General features: G+C 37.3%; 1 long non-coding RNA gene across 1 annotated transcript in view; it reads right to left on the reverse strand.

Annotated features, from left to right (window-relative positions):
* Positions 1–494: 494 nt before the first annotated feature.
* The window catches only part of LOC115937146 (uncharacterized), a 37,470-nt gene continuing 13,277 nt past the window's right edge, over positions 495–24,687 (reverse strand). The window contains exon 3 of the long non-coding RNA XR_004072472.2: positions 495–794. This is a non-coding gene — a long non-coding RNA (uncharacterized LOC115937146). The remainder of the gene's footprint in view (positions 795–24,687) is intronic.

A 24,687-nucleotide genomic window follows, 5' to 3' on the forward strand; every position in this document is an offset into this window, starting at 1 on the left:
GACAAAAAGGGAAATAAGAATTATAAAATTTAGAAAGTAAAACTGTTGTTTGCAGTTGATAATAGTAGACATGTGAAAAGTTCAAGAGAATCAACCAGAACAATTCTGTAAGGGGATTAGTCACAAAATGATTATACACAACATAGTATTCCTACAGTCATCAACACCCAGATAAAAACATATTATGGAAGAAAATATCCCAAAACAATAGTAATAAAACAACCACAAAGGGGAAGATTCCTAGAAATAAATATGTGGAATCTATACAAAGAAAAGTTTAAACCCAAACAAGAAGCCCAAACAAGTCTTGAATAAATAGAAAGATATACCCCATTTCTCTATATGAATTTTTAACATCCTATAAATATCAGTTATCCCTAAATTAATCTATACATTTAATATGAATACAATAATATACAAGAGGTTATTTTTAGAAGTAAGCAAGCTGATCATGAATTTCATTTGGAAAAACAGCTTGGGAAAAATCAGGCAAATTCAACTTGAAGAAAAATAATGAGGAATTAGTCTTCTGAGATGGAAAAAATATTTAATAAAACTGCCACAAAAAGGTGTAGTTCTAACACTTAAATAGGTAGACAATTAACAGAGCAAAATAGATGGCATGTTGATGAACTGAGCCTTTGTTCTGATATCCCCAAATCCCCACACTTGCTTTTCTCCAATGTGAACGGCATAGAACCACATTTCCGAGACTCCTCTGTGTATATAGTCTTCTGTGCCCTGTGCCCTCCATCTTCAGGCTGGGTTCATGCAACAAAAGGCATTGGCAGAGACTGGCAGGGAGGAAGGGGGAAAAATCCAAGTTATATCTCAGGCACTCTCTCTCCCTCTCTCTCTCCTTCTCTCTCCATGGCTCCTGATCCTGCAGGACAGCCATTACCCCCATGATCTCAGTTCCCAATGAACATCCCTTGAAATGGCTGTATCTCACTGGGATCATTGACTTCCTGGCTCTGATCACTAACTTCTTGCTTTATCACTACAATAGCAGGAGTGGTATCAGCTTCCTGCTGTTGCTAATCTCTGCCCTCTATTTGGTGCCCCTATTTCCTCCACCTGTGTAACACATTCCCTACATAAATGCTCTGTAATACCTAGAGTGATTTCTGTGTCCCTACCTAGACCCCAGCTGTTCCTGCTGGCAACGTGTATCAGCAGAGAAAAATGTACCAGTCAACTCTGGGTTGAGAAAATTGGAGAGATATTTGGAAAAAAAAATACTATGGTCCATCTCTCTCCTTATACCAAAACAAAATCCAGATGAGTCAACAATTAACATTTGAAAACATTCTATAAATGTGCTACAAGAAATCACAAGAGAATAAAACCTTACTAACTACGACACAAAACTCAGATGTGGAAGAAAGTATAGACAAATGAGACTACATAAGTATAAAAAGCAATCACAAAACAATAGCAGTGTAAACAAAGTCAACCTATAAAATACATATAAACAACTTACATACAGATAATGGGCTAATTAACCTGCTACAAATCTCCCAGAACTATGGACAGTATAAGAAAAAATTAGCAAAAGCATGACTGGACAGTTCACAGAAGGAAAAAACATGAAGATCTGAAATATCTTAAATGCATATTAACATTTGATTACACATTAACATTTAAGATGTTAAGTCTCACTCACAATAAAAGAAAAGCAAATTTAAACTATAATGACATACCTCTCTGGTGGGAAATTGATAATGCTTTGTAGGAAAAAGGTACTTCATACATTGCTAGTAGAATGGACAGATCTCTTCAGAAAGCAACTGGGCACTAACTACCAATATAAAAATGCACACTCAAGTCCTAGCAATTGTATTTCAAGAAATTTACTCTTCCACTACAGTTGTGTATTTGCAAATTGAAATATTTAGTAGGATTTTATTGTGGTATTGTTAAAGTATAGTAGAAGATTGAAAATAATCTGTGTCTAACTGGGTACTACTTAAGACATACAATGAAATTTTAATATCATTGAAAAGTGCAGCATCTCCAAGATATACTAAAATAAATTACAGTATATGGCATACTACCTTTGCATTAAGAATGTATATAGAATAGGGTGTTTGGGTGGCTTAGTCAGTTAAGCGTCTGCCTTTGGCTCAGGCCATGATCCCGGGGTCCTGGAATGGAGTCCTGCATCGGGCTCCCTGCTCAGCGGGGAGTCTGCTTCTCCTTCTGTCCCTCCGCCCCTCTCCCCGCTTGTGCGCGAGTGTGCGCATGCTCTCTTTCAAATAAATAAAAATCTTTAAAAAAAAGAATGTACACAGAATAAATGCACATGATGACACGTGAGTAAAACATCTTTGAAACATAGTTAAAAACTTTTAGTGGGGAAAAGAGGAACTAAGACCTAGGGAAGGAGACAGTTAACTGTAAACCTTATGAATTCCTCGATTCTTTCAACGATGTGCTTGTGTAATTTTAGGAATTTAAAAAATTAGTATTTCAAGTTAAATGTTTTAGTTTAACTCTCAGTGAAGAAAACATGTAAGGGTAAAAGGGTTGGAAATAATTTGGATTTTATAAATAGAGATATTTTGAGCCCTTATATGATTTTTGAAGTGAAAATTTTTTTTTTCAATTCTGGTTGAAAAAGAAACAGTGTTTTCTTTAAGTATTCACCTGAACACACATGAAATTGCCGTGCATTATTTTATCTCAGTAATCTATGAAAAATTACAAGCAGTCTCTCCAGACCTGTCTGGCTGAGGCACACAATGCCATCTCCAGCATCACGTCTAACTCCTCAGATACAACACACGGCTCCTGGCACAGGTCTCTAGTAAGTTTTCAGTTGGAACAAAGGATAATGCTACCATTGATTGACCACCTAATATGACCTAATACGTTTTAGGAGCTTTACCTTTATGGTCTTTAACCCTCACCATTGCTTAACATTTTCTGCATTTTACCAATGACAGAAATGGCACTCAGAGACGTCGAAGTCTGTCCAATACCATTCAGACATTGTTGATGCAGAATGCAAACCAGATCTGGCTCATGGAAGCCAGCACTCTTCCCACCACTCTAGGTCTCCACATATTAGATTCCAATACACATCATTTTATTTCCAGAACCCCCAATTCATGCTCACTAAGTAAACAGTTCCTCTCAGGACATTCTTTTCCTGTGCCAACCTAAGTTCTCACAGACATTCTGGAAAACAGGCACTCTTCTCTGGATCAGTAAAAATAAAAAAATACTAACCCCAAGTAGTAGGTTCCTTAATTAGCTCCTCTCTCTTCATATATCTTTCTTAACACGAAATACACACACACACACACACACACACCAATCCACCCATCCTAAGCTCCATTTTATGTACAAAGCCAAAGCATAGGGCTCTAGATTATAAAATTAGTTAGTTAGCCTTCATATTGTCTGTCCTCATACCCCCACTGATTCAAATCCCTTCCTTCTGCTCAAGTGACTATTGCCCTTCCTTTCATCAAAACTCACTCTCATACCTTTCATTCACAATCAAGTAAAAATAATCCATAGTAACATATATCAGAGTTTTTCTGTTTGAGTTCCATAGGATTTCAATAGATATGATAGGATAAGTGGTTTGGTTAATATGTTGGGCTAAACAAAATATAATGCTTCTCAGAGTCTTTAAATTGCTAATGTGCATGCAAAGAGGAGCCCTATACCAAGAAGCAGATTCCAAGCTTAATAGATTCCAAAGATAACCATTCTGAGAAAGAATTAGAGTTGAGTCCTCTAAAGTGGTCTTCAAAGTGAGATGCTAAGAACACACATTCCAACTTCAGAATATCCTTTGGAAATTATTTGCCTATAGCATCTGCTAAGGTATATTTGCAAATATAAATGTCTTAAGACAAATGAGAAACTTGAGGCATGAGTCTAAAATATTGGGTAGGAAAATATTTGAGGAAATTACGTCTTCCCTACAATCTTGAAATCAGCTGAGTAAGCAACCGCACTTAAAAGATCGGCATACTTTTTCTCTTTTTTCTTTCAGGTTTTCCTCAATTCACTCTGTGTTTATCAGTATAATTACCTATGCTTCCTACACCCAAGCAAGAAAAAATGAATCAAACTCTTAAAAAAAAAGAAGAAAAAAAGTTAAAATTATATTAAGATACATTCAAAGTAAGTTTCAAAGGTAAATAATTCAAGCTACAAGTTAAGTAAAAATCAGAAAAATAAATTCTATAAAATATTCTAATATATTTCTAAACACTGAGGCATAACCCTGAATATTTTAAACAAGTAAACTGGTAAGGTACATAAATTAATTAGAGAAAAGCCTTATTGACATTAGGGCAGTACTTCTCAAATTAATATGCATAAGCATCAGTCAATATAAGGGAAATCTTGGAAAATGCTGATTCACTAAGTCTGAGGCCTAAGATTTTGCATTTCTTGCATTCCTTTGCATTTCTCTTCTAGATGATGCCAATGTGCTAATCTGCAGACACATTTGAATAGTGAGGGTTTAGAATATATTATTAATTCTACCTCTTGCTCAGAGTGGTTATCTCATGGAAGCTTATTGATATGAATACACTGTCTGTTAATTAGAAATAGGCTGTGTTAACAAACCCAAAAAATGCACGCCAAGAATCAACACAGGATTCTTTTGCCCAAAAAGTAGACCTAGCATTTTAGGAAAATAATTCAAGCCAAAAACAGCAGCATTTTTGCTTTACACACTGAACTCATTTTTAATCCACATGTCAGCGAAAGACTGAGTATCCTGAGAGGGCTTCTGTTAATTAAGAACTGCGGACTGTTGAGTGACATTCCCTCTGCTCTTAGCCACCTGTTAGGGCCACCAGCCAAGAACTGAAGTTACAGGAAAGATGCCAAGCAGCAAGAAATGACTTAAGGTAATGCCAGATTTGATAATCTGAATATCATCCCTGTTGGTTATCAAAAGACGCTTTCATTATCATAGCAAATATATTCAATTCTACCCTCTCAGTTGGACTTTCTTTTCCTCTGCCTTTCTCCTAAATTATCACCAGTGGAGGCTGACTATAGCAATTTTTCAAGTAGATTGCATAATGTTTTCAAATTGCTAACTTGCTCCCTCATCTCCTATTTGAATCTATTTTTTTTTTATTCTCTTGATGAATACACTTGATTTTATAAGTGTGTTGCCCTAAAGCTAGGTTATACATGTCTTGAAAAATGCTTGCTTAAGACTATTGATTTCTGAAATTGTTGGGCTATAGCCAACAGCGGACATTTTTAACACTCTTGTGATTTCAGTGACTTACAATGTCATATTATCAAAACCCTTTACTCATATTTGCAAAATTTGTACCTGAATGACACTGATTAGGCATCTGGTCCATTGAGCTCTTCTTAATGAAGGCAGCTACTTCCTCTCTTGCTGCCAAGGAAATGGCAGCCTCCATCTCTCACTTCACTATTGCATTGTTGCTTTTCCACCATTTTCATTTTAAATTATGCAGCGAGATGTAGCTCAATCCCTCAATCCTATTACCACAAACTCCAAGAGAGATCTTACTCCCTTGTTGCTGCTCCTTTGTCAACTGGATTGCAGTAAGAGTGCCATCACCTGGCTCCAGTCTTTTGGTTATTCAGATGTTTTTGTTACAATGGGATTTGCTCTTACAAGATTTAACCTGGAGGGATACCAAGAGTGGTGGCCCCAGTGTTCATGTGCGTGTTGGTGAATAACATCAGTTGTGTAGTATTGGATCTCTAATCTTCTTGGTTCCACTAAGTGAATTTGCTGAGAAGCTAACCTTTAATCTTCAAAAGGAAGAATGTTTACTTGCCAGAGACACTGTACTAGATTTACAGAATTGCACCAATTACTTCTGCCTTTAGAGCATGAACAATTTGACAACGTTAATTAACTCAAATTTTGCTGCACCCCCTTTATTCCCTAGACTAATAGAGTTTTTAAAAAGCCCTCAGGATTCTGAAAATAAGAAATTTGTAACTTCCAAAGTAGAGACAGTTCTAGACATGAAGGAACACAACTATGAAAAGACAGCTTATCTCGCTTAACTTTTTAAAATTGTTTTTCCATGTACTGTCATTTTTAAGCAGCTTTTCCATTCCTTATTTCACAATACTGCTTTTCACTAACAGGGCCAGAATAATGTATTTCTTACAATCAAGAAAAGATACTAAGGAACAATACTATTTCATTCTTTTAAGATGTGGTAAATAATGAGAACAAGTATAAGAATGGAAATGTGAATCGATCTATTAATTCCTAGGTTGTGCATGTTTCTTGCTTTGATTTGCCCCTCCTTCTTTATGCTAGAAAACTTCTCTGGGACACCAAGTACTAGCATTAAGGGCAATAATGTTCATATCCACAGTGTTTATTGAATGTTTACTATATGCTAGGCATTTTATGTACTTTAATATTTACAGTGTCTCTATGAGTACGAATATTGTTGCTGTTTTACAAATGAGAAAACTAAAATGTAAAGAGGTTAACTTGATTTCCAAAAGTCATTGACACAGTCAGGCTTTGAATTCAGTCTGAGCCTGACTCCAGGCTCTTATCCACAACATTTGCTGTCCATCTGATCATTGACGCTGGTTAGAGAACTATAATAGAGATTGCATGTGTTACTCAGTCGCCTTCTACTGATCCTGGTCCTTCACCAAGTGTGTCTTCTTGGATTTGGTTATTTCATGGGAAGCCAAGTCCAGACACTTGCTGTTTCCTGACTAACGCAGGTGCGTCCCTTCATTGCCAGAGCCCAGAATCAAGACTGAAGATACTGTACCAGATCCAGACTTCAATCTTCTGCACCACAGAGTTCTGCTCAAGGAGGATCACAGAGGGGCTCAAAAAGGTTTAGGATGCTTGACAGAATATTAATGTTCTTCAGAATTTAAACTATAATCATTATTTATGGAAAACTGATTGTAAATCAACACATGTTTTTACTAATTTGTCAAAATATGTTTGTAAATCTGTAATATTCCTCTCAAGATTGGTTTGCTGGAAACCACAGATTTCAATTTAGGTGAGTCACCTCCCTGTCTGATTCCAGTTCTACTCCCCACCCCTGATACCCCCAACACTCCAGTGAAATGAAGAGGTACACTGGGTCATCTTTACAGCTTTTTCCAGCATGGATCTTGTATTCCACCTTTTTCCACATGGAGCAGGTTTCATCACCCAGGAAGATGGGAAGGTGGCAGTTCCCTTAGAAGCTATAGGGAAAGGATGAGAAAACCAAATTCCTCCTTGCTTTGTCATAGAGCTTAGAATGTTCAATGCTGGGGTGGAGAAGCGGTTACTCACCCTCAAGCTTAAAATTAGGAGTTCTACTTTCAGGAGGCTTTCTGAGTGGCTACCAGAGTTCTGACAAGAGTGGGTTTCCTTTAGTGTCTTCCCCTTCTCATAAAGTACAATTGATTCTCCGACCCCCTCATCTGACTATTTTTTTCATCATCTGTTGACTTACGATTCTGGTTCTCTTCTGTTTCTTCCACATACAGTTATCAGCAGCAAACAAACCTTAGAGAATTTATAAAGAACTAAATAATAAACATTATAAATAAATGACTTTGCAAATAAAGAAACAAATTTAAAAAGCAAATGAGGGTCAAAATGCACAAACAGTAGAAATGTACCCGAGAGTGATGACTGCACATTTCAAAAACTGGCAGGAAGAGAGCATTGATACATGACAGGAAAACTAATGCATCCATTCAACACATATTAAGTGACCACCTACAAGGTAGTGTTCTGTGAGCACAGTGTGATGTGAGATGATGAATAGGATATGGAGCCCACCTCCAAAATTCTTGCAGTCTGATGGTAAAAATAAGGTGCATGCATAATGGAAGTAATATGAGACAGAAAGCAATAAACATTACAAGCTTCCCTCCCTAAGCTTAGCTACTCCTCTTTCTATAAGCACCTTCACCAGAAACACAGGTTCATAATATAGTATGGCCATACATTTGGATTTGCCAGGATAGTCCCAGGTCATGCTTGTTGTCAAAGCTAATTATTAATTTTCCCTTTCACTCTCAAAAATGACCCAGATTGGGCAATTAATTATATGTCACCTTAATTTTAGTACAAGCCATTTTATTGCATTTTTGGTTTATGTATCTATTTCTCCACTAACATGCAATTTCTTAGAGGGAAGAGACCACGTTTTCAATTTTTTAAAAAAATCCTTTGCCTCTAGCACATGCCTGCCACATAGTAGACGTTTAATTTAAAATACTGAAAAAAAAAGGGCACCTGGGTGGCTCAGTCAGTTAAGCATCTGACTTCAGCTCAGGTTGTGATCTCAGGGCCCTGGGATGGAGCCCCATGTCAGGCTCTGTGCTCAGCAGGAAATCTGCTTGTCCCTCTCTCTCTCCCTCTCCCAATGCTCATGCTCTCTCTCTCTCATAAATAAATAAATAAATAAATAAATAAATAAATAAATAAATAAAATCTTTTAAAAAATAAATAAAATACTGAAAGAAGTATTAATTCTCTATGTGGGGAAGAGGCGAGCTTACATTTATTTAAGGGAAAGGGGGAATTTGAATGGTGAAAGTCGTATCTAAAATGGACCTTGAATATGTTGGCTAATTGAACATAATAAAAAATAAAAATAAAAAAATAAAATGGACCTTGAAAGAAGGGTAAGACACACTTCCAAAGAGATGAGAATAGTACTCTAGGTGAAGGGAATGCCAGTGATGTCAGGGCAAAGGGTAGAAATTTAGACAGTGAGAACAGTTATTAAACTACTGTTAAAAACCCTAAAAATGCAGTGTTGCTTCCAGCGTCATATACAGGCAATAAGGTCTATCCTGTATGAGACAAACTGAATATTCTGATAGGGTCATCAGTATCCCACAAATTTCCCTGCTACTTATGAAGACAAAGATACACATTTGTAATTGGAACCCCAGTTTTTCATTTTTTAATTTTTAAAACTGCTGCTAGAGTAATAGAAAGAGTAGAGCAATACAAAGTATTTGTGAAGAGTCAATGTTCTATAGGGACCTAGTTTCAAGACAAGTTTGACACTTACTGTCTGTGACCCTGGGCAAGTGTTAAACCTGTGGAAACCCCAGTGTTATCATCTGTAATACAGGGAGAAACACTGCATCTGGTTAGCAACAGAAAACGAGGGCTGATACAAAGTAAGCAATCAAGGGGCGCCTGGGTGGCTCAGTTGGTTAAGCGACTGCCTTCGGCTCAGGTCATGATCCTGGAGTCCCTGGATCGAGTCCCGCATCAGGCTCCCTGCTCGGCAGGGAGTCTGCTCCTGCCTCTGACCCTCCCCCCTCCCATGTGCTTGCTCTCTCTCATTCTCTCTCTCAAATAAATAAATAAAATCTTTAAAAAAAAAAAAACAAAGTAAGCAATCAACTAATGTAGCTATTATCAGTAGTTCAGCAATAAACAAACAAAATTTGTGTTCAATATGAATAGATCATGATTAAAGAACTAATCCCAGATCATTTCTGCAGTGGAACAGTAGATGAATGGGTTGACTGCATGTCAATATATACCTATATTCTAAATGGGAATTTTTTCCTCTAGATTGCCTCACTGATTGCAGCCATTAAATTTTATTTCATTTTACTTTTAGTTTGCAATGTTTAATGCATGAGAATATTATTTTTTTAGAAGATTTTATTTATTTATTTGTCAGAGAGAGAGCGCGAGCACAAGCAGGCAGAGCAGCAGGCAGAGGGAGAAGAAGGCTCCCCACCGAGCAGGGAGCCCAATGCGGGGCTCGATCCCAGGACCCTGGGATCATGACCTGAGCCCCGCTCAACGACTGAGCCACCCAGGCACCCCTTTACTGTGTTTTTAAATAAGAAGCTCTCTGATGGTATTATCGTGCTGTGTTTTGCATAATCAAATACATCTAACTGTGAATTTTATATAGAATTACATTATATAACATATGCATGTATTTACTTACTGTGTTTATTCTCTGCTCAAAATTAACAGATCATGCTGAAAACTGTTCAAATGATTTTATTTTTTGTTATAAGAAATAAAACATTATCCTGAATAATAAAGTATATTATAAAGTTTTTATATTTCAAAAAAAATTTAGTATTCTTAGTTATCACAAAGATTGAGTCCCAAGACAAAGAAAAAAGTTGTTCTGCAAGTTCTAGTTGACTGTTACCTCCTTTAATTGGCATTTGCTAATAATGCCCTTTCAATTACAAATGTGCATTCATGTACTATGACTTCTTGTTTGTCAAACAAATTAGTACACTATGCTTTACAATCCATATATTCTACATTTACTCCACTCCATATGTATTTCTACCAATCACCTCATATAATTATATAAATATGACATGTATATTTAAGTATATATCATGCAACTATACATTTTATAAATGACTTCCAGTCCTCACTACAGAAGGTGGCCTGGCCCATTTCCATGCCAGAAGAAGGAAGACAATGACATTAAAGTAACCAATTATTTAGGAAAAATCTTGAGTTTTTGCATCAGCTGCTCCTGCTCTTGTCTCATTATTACGAAGTTAGCATTTGAATTTAGTTTCCAACTTTTGACTTTCATTTCTTTCTCAAAGACTAGCATGAACACACCTGAATTGCTTTTTCTGTATTCTGCTCTATGGAACAGGAAACCTTGATCTTGTTAGTCCCTTTGGACCATTCTCTGAACTACTCTAACCACATAGCAGGTGTCTTGGCTAGTTATTCAGACTACTTTTTTTAGGCATTAATGATACATGGTAATTCTTTTTATCAAAGAGAGAAAGGGACATGCAGGCATTAATCATATAATATAATACAATATAGCATTAAGGAAAAGAATATGATTTCTTCATCAATCTGCTCACAGAAAAGAAAAATTCTGGCCCAAACAGTCTCAAAGAATTGAATTAAAGTCCTGACCTCAGACACGATCCATGAAAGAAAGAACTGATAAGCTGGACTTCATTAAAATTAAAAACCTCACAATCTACGTGGCCATACAAGCTATGTCCTGATGTATTCCTGTGGGACTCCCTTATTGCTCACTGATCTCCATACTGTCGGAACAATCTAGAACCGACAGCAGCAGATGGACAGGGATTTGTTTACTTGCAATAGTTTTCCAGCAAACTCTCCCATTGCAAATTTTAAAGATTTTATTTATTTATTTCAGAGAGAAAGAGAGCGAGCAGGGGCAGGGGCAGAGGGAGAGTGAGAGAGAATCTCAAGTAGCCTCCGTGCTGAGCGCAGAGCCTGCTGTGGGGCTCCATTTCAAGACCCTGAAATCATGACCTGAGCCGAAATCAAGAGTCGGACGCTTAACTGACTGAGCCACCCAGGTGCCCCTCCCACTGTAAATTTTAAATATCAAAACTAATTTTGAGTTCTTCAAGTCCTACATCTTGTCCCTCATCATAGCAGTATGGAGCTAGGCTCATAGGAGCTTTGTTTCAGAGATTTGGAATATACATTACATACCATCAATATCTGAAACTATAAATATCTCAAATTCCCTAAAAAGTTTTTCCGAGAAAACAGGATGTTAATAAAGAAGAGAAAATAGAAAATTAAAAATAGCAGATAAAAGGATAAAGAGGAGGAGGGTATGAGGAAAGAGAAGAAAAAGAAGGCAGAAGAAGAGGAATGGGGAGAAGAAAAGAGAGTTGCCAAACAAGTCAATGTGTCTGAGGAACAACATTTAACATGTTTCTTTACTAAGAAAATCTTAGTATTCCACTACATACACTACATAATTTCTTTACTTATTTGATCATGGAAACTTTTATTTTCCTTTCAGTGCATCATATTACTTTGAATATTCTGTGGAAAATGAATTACTGATCAAGTTCAATCTCTTTCACCTTGCAATTAAGGAAACTGAGGCAGCAGTGTTTAACCGACTCTCCCATATCCCTGCAATTGATCTATCACAGAAACAGACTTGCATTCCTATATTCTCTACAAAGTCACAGTTAATAAATTGTTAACAGATAAATTGTTAAAACCTATTCCTTGTTGATACTAGGAAGCACTTGTCTATCACAGTACTGTGAATCAATACATTAACAACATGACCTTATTCCATTTTATCTTGGCAAGAACATATTTCCCCTACTTTCCTGTTTGCATCCACATATATTGAATGTGTCATGTGGCTTTGGTGCCTGTGAGTCATCATACTTATGATTGGTGTACCCTGGGCCGGTTCCATTTTTGCAATTGTCTCCCAACATCCAATGTTCAGCTCTTGATGGATCTGTTGCAGTTTTCTTCTCAATTAAATATCCCTAATATGTAGATTATCACTGAAATTGGAATATCACTGATTGGATACTCTTGTTATACTCTGGGTGTAGGTCTGCAGACTAAGTGGTTTTGAGGTTTGTTTAAATGATGGGTCACAGGGTACCTGGGTGGCTCAGTCGTTAAGGGTCTGCCTTTGGCTCAGGTCATGACCTGGGATCGGGCCCCGCATCGGGCTCCCTGCTCCATGGAGAGCCTGTGCCTGCTTCTCCCTCTCCCACTCCCCCTGCTTCTGTTCCCTCTCTCGCTCTCTCTCTGTCAAATAAATAAATAAAATCTTAAAACAAAAAAATGATGGGTCACAGTTGTGCCATATAAGCTTTTAATCTTCTTCACAGATACTCAACTAGCTCCAAACAACAATCTCCAACAGACAACTTCAGTTTGATTTATACTGCACTTTTGAAGCATAAAGGAATGACACAAAATTATGAAGCCATTTATTGATTCTTGAACTATTAGAATTAGAATGGACTTTGGAGTCATTTAGTTGAATGTTTCATTCATTGACTGCAGGAATTACCCTATCAGCCTGATAAGCCATCCATCCTCAAATAAAAATATCCAGTGATAGGGACTTAGACATTATAAAATTATTCCATTATTAGAAAGTTATGTTAGAATTTTCATTCTCATGTTGGGTTGAATGTATATTCCTTTAGTCCCTCCTTTCTTCTCCGAAGCAAAAAAAAAAAAAAAAAAAGCCTCTCCCTGATTCTTCTAATTGACATGTATTTTTTTTTTTTAAAGATTTTATTTATTTGACAGAGAGAGACACAGTGAGAGAGGGAACACAAGCAGGGGGAGTGGGAGAGGGAGAAGCAGGCTCCCTGCTGAGCAGGGAGCCCTATGTGGGACTCGATCCCAGGACCCTGGGATCATGACCTGAGCCGAAGGCAGTCGCTCAACCGACTGAGCCACCCAGGCACCCCTCTAATTGACATGTATTGAGCTTATAAAAGTTAAATACAAAAACTCTAGTGAAGCATTACGGGGATGATTTTTAATCCCTATTACTATATCTGAGGTGGTTTTTTTAAGTGAAAGATAAAAAGTAACCATAAAGAGGAGAGTTTCAAGTAATGGAAGAAGTGATCTCAGTTTCTTTAAAAGTCTTAAACATAGGGTGCAAGACCTTCCAAGATCTATAACACAGGCCAGTGCAAACATCTGTGGCATACAATGATTTTTTTCTCTCTGCTCCTGCTTTTAACCTTTGCCTTCACTGAACTAAAATCCCATAATACAATTAAGTCCCTTCTTCCCCCTTCCACATCTTAAGGTCTTGTATTGTGGAAGAAGAATCTAAAGAGACATAGAGGGAAGTGTATAATGGTGGCATAACTCTGAATGACTGCAAGGGTAATTCCAGAAGATTTAGAAGATGGCCAGGTAATTATCTACCTAATATAATGCCTGTGTCTCTGAGCTATATGGCCAGTTGTAGACAGCCTCATATTTTGCTTAACTTTTTGCCAAGTCATTCACCCTACTTAGGTTAAAAGATTAAGAGTATATGTTTTTTGGAGTCCAAGACTGTGCTTTGAAATCCATCTGCACTGCTAATTCAGTCCGTGGACTAGCCCCAGATTTTGTGTATAATACTCATTTTATGCAGTTTCCAAGTTCTCTTGCTCTTTCCTTTGTGTGTATTTGTATGTATATTTTAGCAAAAATTTGGAGGAATATGCTTGTCTAGTCTGGCACCACACTAACCCAGAAATTCCCCATCACCCACGCACGCGCCTTTCTAAGTGCACACACACACTCACGCAAACAAGGCTCCATCTGTTTAAAAATTTACCTTAATTCTTGCCAGGAATTTACAGAAATTTTAGAAACAGAAAAACATAGAATGTCAGTCCTGGAAGAAACTCTAGAAATCATTTAGAATAATTACTTCATTTCATAGTTAATGCCAAGAGAGGTTAAGTGACTTACACAATGTCATTTTCTTAAATTCACTTATTGGTTGTTTCCAACCACTTCTCGTCTCTTATATTTTTCATGATTTTTCAAAACTTTCTGATACTGGCACCAAGACTCTATCCCAAAATTCTTTTAAAGTCCCAGGATTTACTTCTTTTAAAGTCTATTGTTCTTTAAAAACTTCTTAATTTTCCTGGATCTTCCATTTCCTCCTGTAGGTAATGTGTGTAAGATCATCCCTTACTAGCAGGAGTGATAAAATATGAGTATTACTGTCACTTAATATTCACTGCCTGCCCCAGAAAGTAGACCTATCCCTGCCTTGTTATTATTCCTACTCTGTGTAATACGGTTAAAGCAGCGGGTTACATTGTTACACATGTATATGCTGTGACCATCTTAACACCATTCTTATATATTCATGTTAGTCTTGTATGGTCCTACTAGGGCAGCATTCCCCAAAGTGGACCACTGATCTGTGAAAATGATCTGACAATAAGATCTCCAATGTGAAATAAGTATGAGGATTACTACATACTACATACTGCTCTGAGAAAGTTACATTGCATATTAGCAGATGAGAGGATCCATTAAGTTCTGTCCTAAAATACTCAGGTATGAAAATAAATATACTTCCAAACTTCATGAAAACTGCTATAGGAAATACTATAGCAAATAATCTGCCCACATTTTGCTTCTTTTTCCTTTATATATGAATTTATTAGAGAACTGACTTTTTAAACTTGCCCGTTTCCTCTAATATCTGGACTTTCTAAGTTTTGAAAGTTAGTTTACAAAATTTTGAATCCTTATTTAGTTATATTTTTCCTTTAAAATATCTAAGACTAAAATTACATACATGTCTTTTTTTTCTCAATTTTATGAAATATACTTCATGATAACCTAAAGATTGCATCTGACTCTATACAGAATAGATCTTTTACTAGTCAATATTAAATTTTAAAAAATGTTTAAATATTATGGAGCCCCCCTCTGCATATTGAATTCAGGCAGAATAATGTCACTCCTTTTTTTTTTTTTTAAGATTTTGTTTATTTATTTTAGAGGGAGGGGGAGAGAGAGAGTGAGCCTGAGCAGGGGGAAGGGGAGACAGAGGGACAGAAGGAGAAGCAGACTCCCTGCTGAGCAGGAAACCCCACTCGGTGCTCAATCCCAGGTCCCTGGGATCATGACCTGAGCCGCAGGCAGACGCTCAACTGACTGAGCCACCCAGGTGCCCCATCTTTTTCTTTTTTTGAGAGAGAGAGAGAGAGAGAGAGCAAGCGTGTGTGTGGCACACGCAAGCCCCTGGGGGAGGGGCAGAAAGAAAGGGAGAGAAAGAATTTTAAGCAGATTCTACTCCCAGCCCAGAGCAGAGGTGGGGCTCAATCTCACCACCCTAAAATCATGACCTGATCCTAAATCAAGAGTTAGACGCTTAACTAAGTCACCCAGGTGCCCCTATTGTTATGTTTTTAAAAAGCATTCCAACTACTAAGTTAAGATAAACTTTTATATGACTAAAAAACAGATGTGGTCCCAAACAATACAATTCATTGTTCTTATGGCAAAGCATTGTACAATAGGCTATGAGAACTACAAAAACATTTAAAACCTCTGTTCCCAGTTCTCCACATCCTTTTTGGCCATTTGAAAAGATGCTGACTAAACATATATTATTGAATAGGAATACAGGATTTAACAATTCCATAAAAATAAATGGAAGAAATGCTATAGTCTACACTGTAATTGTTAAATGAACTGAACAATGGAAATTATTATAAAATTGCCTTCAAATACCTAATAAAAATAACATAAAAGTGACAATGTTTAATTTTTAATGTACATGACAAAATCACTGGAATGTCATCAATCTGTTAGCAGTACCCACATCCAGAGAAGTGCTGTCACTATTGCAATATTTATCAAGGTAAGTCTATTTCATTCTAATTGGAATTTTCAGTCAGTCTCAGGAATCTCTAGAAAATTTGTTTCCAGCGGTGTCTTTCTGAATGGTTTATTTAAAATATTGGCACTAACTAAATGGAACCTCTACTTTTTATTTTTTCCTATAAAGATTTTAAGAATAAGTAAACTGGAAGCTACCTCCAAAATTTAGAACTACAAAATAGAGAAAAGGTGTAGTATTATGATGGTGGTAACTTTAAGTTGCACAAAATGATGATCTGAGATTTTTACTTATCAATTAATTTTTTGATACAATTGTTATTCTGGCAACATTCTTTGGAGTCAAAAGGATCCAGGGGCCGAACTACTATAGACAAATCACTAAACCTTTTTATCCCCAGTTTTCTTATGCATAAAATGAATATAATAGCAGTAACTAATTTCTAAACATATGATGACAATTAAATGAGATAATTTAAGTAAAGTGCTCAGCAAGCTCCTTATCAAAGAGTAACTATTATGACTGTTTTAATGCAGCAAAAGAAATGCTGTAGACATAGTATCTCTCCGTTTCAGCAATGTGTTTGACAAACTCTCTTATGATACCCTGTAGACAAAATAAATGTGAGCTGAATGACAAAACAATTATGTGGATCAAGCTGGTTGAGGAACATCAGCCCGAAAGTATTGATTAATGGATTTTTATCACTGTGAAGGAGGTAAACTGCAGGGTTCTGCCCCTGGCCCTTTCCTGTTCAACAGTATCATCAATGAAAATGGAGAAAAGCATAGGTGAATTTACCTAATTTATATATTGCCCAAAGTTGAGAGAAACAGGTAACACATGAAATGACAAAATAAATGTTTTCATATGATCTCAATGATAGATGGTAAGTAAATGCTAAATATGATAAAAGGAAATGGACCAAAAGTCATAAAATTATTTATATTTAAAATATGTTTTATACACATACATCAAGGGGTAGAACCTAATAGGAAAAAAGCTCTTATGAAAGAGACCCAAAATATTTCTTTTTTAGTTTGCAATTTGTATTAATTAGCATAAGGTTACCTATTGTAACAAACTGAACCAAAAACATATAATGATTCAAATACCATCCAAAATAGGTATTCCTGATCAGTAGGTATTCCTGATAAGTCCTGAATCAGGGACTATTTTTAAAATAATTGATCTAAAATAATTAGTACTAATTAGTACAATTCTATAGATAGTCTTTTCCATTGGCATATGCAAACAAGATACAATGTCATACCTAAAGTCAAAATCATATAATATGTCAAATCAATGGTTCCTAAACTAGATAAACTAGACAACACATTGAAATCACACCAAGAACCATCTAAGGAAATGCTTCCAGATAGCAATGAGGATAACATTGTCAAATATTAGAGGCCAGTTGGGTGTGTTTAAGCATTACAAGTAAGGCAGATGCAATTATCTTAATGAGCAGCAAGTTTGGAGTAGCAACCAGGGTGCAGACCCACTTACAGCTGTGGTGATCGTATACAGAGCTCAGTGCTCCAGGGGTAAAGTAGACAAGGGATCAACTAGAAAATTCTTAATCTATACAATGAATGGAAATCAAGAATAAACAATTAGAAGTCTGAGAGTAGCTGCTCCAACAAGATGTCATACTCCTTGCCCAGTTTCTAGACTTAGGCCAGTTTTCAGACCTGAAAGCCACTAACTAAAGGAGAGTGCAAGTCCTCAGGAAAAATGACCCTAGACTACCAGAGAAATTTTACATGATGATTCTCCCAGTCCTTCCACAAAGGATACTATGGTCATTTCCTTGGGTGAACATATACTGTAGAATGGAGCATATCCAGACATTTTAAAAAACTGTTGGAGATATGGTCCAAGTTGACCAAAGGATCCGAAATGTCAATCATGGCCCTTTGTTAGAGTAGTGGAAGAGGTGACCAAAAGGGTTTATATGGAAATCTGTAAATTCCTGGTATTGACCCAACCAATGGTGGGTCTTTTAGGTCCACAGATGTACTTGGTGGTTATTGTAGTTTCCAAATATATGTTTGCAATGAAAACACTTAATCATTGGCAAAATTCCCACATTGGATTCTTATTCTGAACAGGAAGAGTTTGCAGGAAAGTCAAGTGGAAACCTTTGAAACCTCACCCCTTGGCCAAGATACTAAATCAAACACAATATTATATCTCAAAGGAAATGGCAGAAATTAACACCACTCCTAAACACATAAGGGACACTGGGATGGTGTGCCCCACAGTCATCACATCCAATTCACCATTCTTTGCCTCTACAATACCTAGATGGATCCCAGAGGGTGAGAGCCAGCCAGCTACTGCAAACTCAAACAAACTGCAACCTCAACTACAACTGTTGTGCTGATGTGGTATCTTTGTTAAAGCAGATTAACACAACCTTAGGAATGTAACGTGAGGCATTTGTTTTTCTATATGCTTTATTTTCCAGTTACCAGGAAAGAAAACCAGAGTTCATACATTCAATGGAAAAAACAACAGTATACATTTGAAGTCTTGTCCCAAAGCTATGTTAATGCTCCTATACTCTATCATTAAATAGTCCAAAGTTACCTAGACCATCTATCTTGGACCTTCTGCAGAACATCACATTGACATCATTTTCATCTGAAAAGAAGAATAATAAATGAGAGGTATCTTGGAGGCCTTGGTAACATAAATGCATGCCACAGGGTATAAGATAAATTCAACCAAGATTCAGATGCCTATCTCGTCAATGAATATTTAATGGTCCCATCATTAGGGGGCATACCATAACCTCCCTTCTCAAAGTAAAGTTCAAATTATTGCATTTGGTATCTTCCACCACTAGAAGACCTGGTAGGCCTCTTCACACAGTGAAGGCAACATAACTTACATTTGGGAATATGGCTCTAACACATTTACCAAGTGACATGGAAGGCTGCTAACTTTTAATGGGATCCAAAGCAAGGAGATAGTCTGCAATAGGTCCACGCTGTAATGTAAGCAGCCTTTTCTGATAAGCCATATGAATGAGAAGACCCTATGGTCTTAGAGGTACTAGACGTAAAAAATTTTGCATAGAATTTATGGAAGTAAATGGGAGAATCACATGTAAGGCCCAAGGGCTCTTGAGCAAGACCATGCCATCTTCAACAGAAATTATACACCACTGAATAAACCATTACTGCTATACTACTGGATCGTGGTAGACAGATCAAGCAGCCAGAACTGTATCCATTGAGTTTTTTTCAGGCCTATCAAGTCATATGGGTTGGGCAGGGCAGTAGTAACCCATCAGAAAATGGAAATGGTACATAAGGAATCGGGCATACTAGCACCAGAGAGCATGAGTAAACTGCAGAGACCCCTATGTCATCTACTGTATCCATGGTTTCTCTCCCTCAGTTCACAACTGATGGAGAAGGAAAAAGGGCAAGGCTGGTTCACAAATGGTTTAATAAGCCAAAAGTTAAGTACTGCCAAAAATTAAGTACTGCTGCATTATAGTCCTACTCAATTGTGTCCCTGAAAGACAGCAGTGGGGGCAATTTTCCCAAAGGGCAGTGCTTTGGGCAGTGCATCTGGTCACCAATTTTGTGTATAGAAAAGTGGCCTGAGATAAGAATAAAAAATGGATTTATGGACAATAGAGAAGAGCTTGGCTTGTTGGCCAGGGACCTGGAAGAAAAAAAAAAAACTGAAAGACTGGGGACAAGAGGCATGTGAATAAGCAATGAGAGTAAGCAAGGTGTGAAGATCTTTGTGTCATATGTAATTCCCTGCCAGAGAACATCCACCATTATAAAAACCACTAAATAACCAAGTAGACATAATGATTCAAACATCTGATGTTAGCCAACCTCTGTCATCATCCACTCTAATACTCATACAATATGAACATCAATGGAATAATCATGAGAGTGGGGTTGGAGGATTTATACTTGGACCCCAAAACATGAACTTCCACTCACCAAGACATATATAGATGCTGACTGCTAAATGTCCAATCTGCCATCTGGAGAGACCAACACAGAATTCCCCAAATGGCACCATCTCTCTAGTAGGTCAATAGCCCTTCAGTGTCCATTTGATTACACTGAACGTCTTCCACTTTGGAAGAGGGAGTGATTCATTACCATGTAGTCACTGAGGCAGCTCCACTATCTCAGGGCTTAGAGAGTGTTTGATTTTCTAATATTCTATCCCATCTAACACTGACCAAGTAATCCACTTTACAAAACAAAAGGTCCACACTGGGCATATGAACATGAGATCAACTAGGCCCATAACAGGCCGCCTCACCTGACTGTAACGCAATGGCCTTTCAAAGGCACAGCTGAGGGTCCAGCTTGAAGATACCATGCAAACATAGAGAAATACCCTCCAAGATATGGTATGTATCCTAAATCAACAACTGTTTTTATTTGGCTTGGTTTGGTTTTCATCAGGTATAATACAAAGGTCCAGGATCCAAGAGGTGGAGGCTGGAGGGATCCGGCTCAGCCTCACTCTCTGCAGCCTACTTAGAAAATTTGGACTCCGATCCTCGCAACTCTGTGTTGTACAGGTATGAAGGACCTGACTCACCAAAGGGAACGTTTCTACCATGGGCACAGCAAGAGTCCAGCAGTCAAGGGGGCAACATACAAGGAACGGTAACATTCTGACAGAGAAAACTGACCCAATCATGAGGAGGATGTAGAGCTACTATTATATATAATGGGGACAGAGAAAACTATGTTTGACATTAAGATGATTCATTGGACATCTCTTGGTAACCTTTTCTTAACTTTGATAGTATATTGATAATTGTATTAAAAAGTTCATTACAAAAAATTTTTTTTATTAACAACACAGTTACATCAGTATGAATCTTGCTCACTTCTTGGATATTTTTATAAGCCAAACTCTGCCCTTCCTTGGCCACAGACTACAGTTGATCCCATCTGGGGACTTCAGTCATGCCACTGTTGCCTCTGCTGTTTGTGTTTATGAAAGACAGAGTGAAAAATGGGCAGGTCTGAGCTTCATCAGAGGGAGCCATCTTTGCACTATAAAATTCTGGTAGAACAAGGATCCCAGAGTGAATGTGAAGCAGAGGAGTCTCCTCCCACTGAACAACTTTTCTCTTTCATTTTTTTTTTTAAATGATTCATTTATTTATTTTGAGAGAGATAAAGAGAGAGTGAGCACACGGGTGAGGAGGGGGGCCAGAGGAAGAAGGAGAGAGAGAATCTCCAGCAGACTCTCCCCTGAGCACAGAGCCCAACACGGGGATTGATCCCACAATCCCAAGATCATGACCCCAGCCAAAATCAAGAGTCTGACGCTCAGCCAGGTGCCCCAGGTCTTTCTCTTTTAAACCCAGAGCAGCAAGGTGCCTCCAAATGCAGTAAAATTAGATAATACACCATAGGAAGAAAGGTCACACTGATGAGAGAATTCTAAAGGAAAGAATATTTTCATTTTTAAATTTTCATGAAATATTCTTGTTTTTCTGATATTTAATGTGCTTTAAAGAAAACTGCCTCCTCCTCAGAGAGGCAGAAACCTAACAATCACAGTATGCTCACCACTGGAACTAATCTCTTTGTACCCTTTGATCTTGTTTATGTTGCTACACAAAAATCCGCAGACTCTCAAAGTCACCCTCATCACTTCTTCTCTATACAAAAAAAAGCTGCACCATCTCTCCCTTTCTCCAGTTTTTCCTCAAATCTTTAAACTCTTTCACTGAGCCCACTGGAATTCATAATTTATTATCAGAAAAACTTGTTTTCTTAATCTCTTTAATCAAAACCTACCTTTTCCCTGAAGATCTTAATTCCCCCTCACATGAAGGCTGTTTCTCATGATTTTGTAACACCGAGCCTAAAACTATTTATATTTACCCACTTGCTCTCATGGGTAATGCTACCCTAACATTGCTGCTCTCTCTCTCTGAATTGTAATTGGCTGTTTACTTTTTTTTTTTTAAAGATTTTATTTATTTATTTGAGACAGAGAGAATGAGAGAGAGAGAGCTCATGAGAGGGGGGAGGGTCAGAGGCAGAAGCAGGCTCCCTGCCGAGCAGGGAGCCTGATGCGGGACTCGATCCAGGGACTCCAGGATCATGACCTGAGCCGAAGGCAGTCGCTTAACCAACTGAGCCACCCATGCGCCCCTGGCTGTTTACTTTTATGTCTTTCCCAGTAGAATGTGAACTCCTAGATATAAGAGATAGTATCATATTCAGGGATGTATTCCTAGAATTGAGCACACTGTCTTGTACATCAGAAGACCTGATACATGTCTATTGAAAGAAACAAAAAATACATGAATAAATACAGTAGTAAAAATATTTCAAATCAGTACAGTTTCAAAATGTGTATTGGTGATATTTAGAAATGTTTGTACCTTTATATCTAGTCATCCCACTTCAAAAATGTATCCTAAGGAAACCCCAAGAAAATTTATTCAGACATGTTCAAGAAGGTTAGGTAAAAAGACAATTATTATAGCAAAGTGGAATATGGGGAAAAAGCTAAATTTATGACAAAAAGTGACTCATTTGGTAAATCGCTGTACATCTATAAAATGGGACACTGGGAAACCATTAAAGTCAGGTTTGTGAAGAACAATAGGAAATATTTATTATGAACTCAATTAAAAAGTAGATTATTGTTGTTAAATACAAGAGGCCATTTCCCAATTTAAAAAAATGTCCAAGATGCTAATGAAGCCTAGCTTCATGTAGTAGAATTATGAATGCTTTCTCTCATTAAATACATTTTCCAAAATTTCCACAGTGGGCAAGCCTCTTTACTATTCTGAAACTCAAGTTCCTTACCAGTTAGCTAAGAAAAAGTCTCCCCACAGGATTTTTTTCATTACGTAAAGAACAGCTCCATATTTTCAACGTGGAGGTAGGTGATTACTACTTCCTGCTCACAATGCTGGATCTTGTTGAGTAGCAGTAAGAGGATGAGGTTAAAGTTAGGGCAAAGAAATACTACCAAACAGAAATGCCAATAATACGCACACTACACTATTATACTCTATTTCACTCATTTCATGTAGCCTGAAATTACATTAATATTACATTTCCTTAGTGAAAAATGAATGAAAACTTTGGGAACCAGCAGGTCTAGACCCACTTACAGATGTCGGCTGATTTCTGAAGCAGAGAAGATAGATATCTCCCTCAGGAACCAGGCATTTAACATGGCGAAAGAGCCCTGATTCCCTATCAGACAGGTTTCTATGGAAGTTCTCATTCAATTGAGATTTGAGCCCTTCATAGTGAAAAGTAAAGTAAGATGAATGATTGCTCTTACTCAACATGCGAGAGTTATATTCTCTTCTTTAGTGTTTGGATTCAGGCTATGACTTTATAGCAGCTACTTCTCATGCCAGTCAAATCCCATTTCAAAATATGCTGTTACAACAGAAATCTCTGTACAACAAAAATACTTTTCTAGCCTGAAATTTCTAAATTTTTAATCATTTCTATAAGAAACCCCAATTACTAGGCCAATAATATGTGAAATTCTTTAGAGAAGGCTAGAGTCTGAACATTTTATAATATTTTTGTGTTTGTTCACAGTATGCAGTATGTGTATTATCTTTAAAAAATTTTGGTTGCAAATTTTTCAGTTACCCACCTTTATATGTAGCCATTAGTGTAGTGCCATCTACAAATATAAAATGGAAAAATACCAATAATTTTTCAATATATATTTAATGATTTGTTTATACTCTATTCTAATAATACTCTTTCTGAAGTAAAGAAATGGCAAAATATCACTCCCATTTTGGGGGCTGAGAAGACATCTTCAGATAGATTCCACGCTATTATGTGGTAAACCACCCATAAGGGGATTTGGTTCTTGTCCTTGCTTATGCCCTGGCTCCACAGCCTCTTAATCTCGATCACTGTCATTTAAAGAACATCTTGGTTGGCTGCCTTAGGGACAGTAATTCATCTTTCAAGTCTTCTACCTGCCCCCGTTTCTCAGGTTTTGTCATCACACTGTGGCTATTTGGGTGTTGTTTTGGAAGTCATTTTTTCCTGCAATAATAAATGAGTCACTGAAGAAAGCATACATTAGCCTGCACCGGGGTCTCATTTTGGACTGTGTGAGGGATTTCATGCAACACTCAGAAGCTCTGGTCTTTCCTTCTCCCTTCATGGCAAAGCAGCCTTTTGTATCCGTTCAAAGTGTAATTGGCCTTGTCCTTGCGTTTCACACTGTGGCCAGCTTCCTTCTCAGTGCCCAAATCAGTATTTGAATTCTTGCCTTTACATCTCTGATTCACTTCTAATACTTCCCAAACATATTATTTGCTTAAAAGATTTAAAAAGACTTAAAAGAGCAGATAAACCCCACAGATAGGAGAAATAGACATAAAAATATACCTCTGTATCCTTGGTTTATTGAGCACACCCTTTCTTTACCTTACCCACTACTGATAACACAACCTTTTGCCTCAAATAAGTGTTGCACAGTTTTGCCCTACTGTTTTCATTCTTGCTTTAAAACTCTTGGTAAGCACCGGTAATTGAAGAACATTCCA

Source organism: Leptonychotes weddellii, chromosome 8, assembly GCF_054177405.1.
Source record: "Leptonychotes weddellii isolate Sample4059 chromosome 8, ASM5417740v2, whole genome shotgun sequence".
Classification (NCBI taxonomy): Eukaryota; Metazoa; Chordata; class Mammalia; order Carnivora; family Phocidae; genus Leptonychotes; species Leptonychotes weddellii.